The sequence below is a fragment of the Callorhinus ursinus genome, unplaced genomic scaffold, assembly GCF_003265705.2.
Source record: "Callorhinus ursinus isolate GAN/ISIS: 27379988/994484 unplaced genomic scaffold, GSC_fseal_2.0 scaffold13, whole genome shotgun sequence".
Taxonomy (NCBI): Eukaryota; Metazoa; Chordata; class Mammalia; order Carnivora; family Otariidae; genus Callorhinus; species Callorhinus ursinus.
Window position 1 is genome coordinate 43253124 of NW_027397075.1, and position 3024 is coordinate 43256147.

The following is a 3024-nucleotide window of genomic DNA, read 5'->3' on the forward strand; positions in this document are numbered from 1 at the left end:
AAACTGAGGGTTCTAGAGGGGAGGAGGGTAGGGGGATGGGTTAGCCTCGTGATGGGTATTAAAGAGGGCACGTTCTGCGTGGAGCACTGGGTGTTATGAACAAACAATGAATCATGGAACACTACATCAAAAACAAATGATGGGGGCGCCTGGGTGGCTCAGGTGGTTAAGCGACTGTCTTCGGCTCAGGTCATGATCCTGGAGTCCCGGGATCGAGTACCGCGTCGGGCTCCCTGCTCGGCAGGGAGTCTGCTTCTCCTTCTGACCCTCTTCCCTCTCATGCCCTCTGTCTCTCATTCTCTCTCTCTCAAATAAATAAATAAAAAATCTTAAAAATAGAATAAAAAAAAACCAAAAAACAAATGATGTAATATATGTTGGTTAACATAACAATAAAAAATTAAAAAAAAAGTCTACTCCTAAGTATAAAACTTGCCTAAATATCAAATTATCAACTGTGAGGGTAGTCATGGGAACCCCTGAATTTGCAGCCAGATGCTATGATGAGTAGGTAATCCTGGGGACCCCCAAACTTGGGGCTGGTGTCTGAAGTAAGGGCAGACTTATGGGGACCGTGCCCTTCACCTCAAGTTGGCTAACTCACCCTACACAGCCAGAGGGGTTTTCTAAAACGGGACTATGATCGCATCCCGTATCTGCCGAAAACACGGGAGGGATGTCTCCTTTTCTCTAGGATGAAGTCCAGATGCCTAAATATGGCTTCCAAGACCTCCGATGATTTTGCCTCCACATAACTCTTCAGTCGCATGTCCCCCATTCCTCCACAAATTTGGTATTCCAGCCACATTGAGCTACTTGCCACTCCCTAAGTGTGCTCATTTTTCCAGATCTTGGAACACATGGCCCCTCATCCTATAACATTCTCTCCTCTCTGACCTTCTACCACACCCCTTCTCTTAGTTAACTCCCACCAGTCCTTCAGGTCTCAGCTTAGATGTCACCTCTTCTGGGAAACCTTTCCATATACCCTCCACGGAGTCAGAGCTGGGTGCTCACTCCTCTCAAGAGACTTAGAAATGGCCTGGTTACTGGTCTGTCTCTCCAACCAGACTATAAACTTTCTGAGCGCAAGGACTGTGTTTTCTCCCCTGTTATATTCCCCAGCGCTTATCAGACTAACACATAATTCCAAAAAGAGAACTGATAACTTTGCAGGGGAGAAAACTGGCAGACACCAACATGACTGGTATTGAATGAATGAATAACTGCTTAGATAGGTTTGGGAAGGGTCTTCAGTCTCCTTCATGGAGATTTGGAAAGCACCCTAGTTGTATCCAGGAGCCAATTACAAGTCATCTTTCAAGATGGTTCCACCCCAAGTTTGTTTGTTAATCATATTCATTTGAGGTTGATTTTTATGGACTCCAACTTTAGAGGGTAAAATTTTTTTAACTTTGTCTACAAAATCCTAAGAAGTGTCCCTGTCTTGAGGACTGTACCCAACTGTGAGTTGCCCTTTGGACATTTCTTTGACCTAACACTGTGATTTTATATTTTCCACCCCACCTACAAGGTTATATGGCATTTGTAAAGAGAGAGACAGCAACAATGTATTTAAACATAAATAATTGGAGGATTTATTAAAGGAATATCCATCATTACCAGTTCATACATGCAATGTGCATCTATCCATACTTTATTTTTTTAAAGATTTATTTATTTGTTTTATTTGTTTTCTTGTTTTTTTAAGATTTTATTTATTTGAGAGAGACAGAGACAGAGATAGCGAGAGAGAATTAGCGGGGAGGAGAGGGAGAAGCAGACTCCCACTGAACAGGGAGCCCGATGTGGGGCTCGGTCCCAGAACCCTGGGACCATGACCTGAGCTGAAGGCAGATACTTAACCGACTGAGCCACCCAGGTGCCCCTATTTATTTGTTTTAGAAAGAGAGAGCACAAGAGCTCGTGCGGGTGGGGGGAGGGGCAGAGGGAGAGATGGAATCCTCAGGCGGACTCCCCACTGAGTGCGGAGTCCCATAAAGGGCTTGATCCCAGGACCCAGAGATCACGACCTGAGCCGAAACCAAGAGCCAGCCTTTCAACCAATTGAGCTACCCAGGCATGCCCATGCTTTCTTTTTTTTTTTTTTTTTAAGATTTTATTTATTTATTTGACAGAGAGAGACACAGCGAGAGAGGGAACACAAGCAGCGGGGGAGTGGGAGAGGGAGAAGCAGGCTTCCCGCTGAGCAGGGAGCCTGATGTGGGGCTCGATCCCAGGACCCTGGGATCATGACCTGACCTGAAGGCAGATGCTTAATGACTGAGCCACCCAGGCGCCCGCCCATGCTTTCTTTTTTTTTTTTTTTTTTTTTTTTTTTTTTAGTTAGGCAAAGAGGCAGTGAGAGCAGGAACACAGCAGGGGGAGTGGGAGAGGGAGAAGCAGGCTTCCCGCTGAGCAGGGAGCCCGATGTAGGGATCGATCCCAGGACCCTGGGATCATGACCCGAGCTGAAGGCAGACGCTTAACGACTGAGCCACCCAGGCGCCCGCCCATGCTTTCTTATTAATCAATACTTGATAAAGCCCTTGTAGTTAGGTGAAATGGCATTTCCTTTTTCTTCCTTTTTAGCTTCCAGTTAAAGCAATCAGCACGGCCTTCCTTTTCTATCCCTAATATCTTCAACCAAAAGCTGCTACTTTTGCCTCTTCTCATAATCAGTGTTTTTGTCTTCATTTGACAAAAAAAAAAATTTTTTTTGAGGAAGTTCTCTGTATCAGGTTGCCAGGGCTGCCATCACCAAATACCATAGACTGGGCAGTTTAAACCGCAGAAATGCATGTTCTCACAGTCCTGGAAGCCAGAAGTCCCAGAGCAAGGTGTCAGGCGGGCTGGTCACTTCCGAGGCCTTTCTTCTCGGCCCTCCTTCTCACTGTGTCCTCACGTGGTCTTCCCTCCACAGCCAGGCCCCTGATGCCCCCTGTGCCCAGGTCTCCTCCTCTTATACAGGAGGAGGCAGCTTGGATTAGGGCCCGTCCTAATGACTCATTTTACCTGAATCAC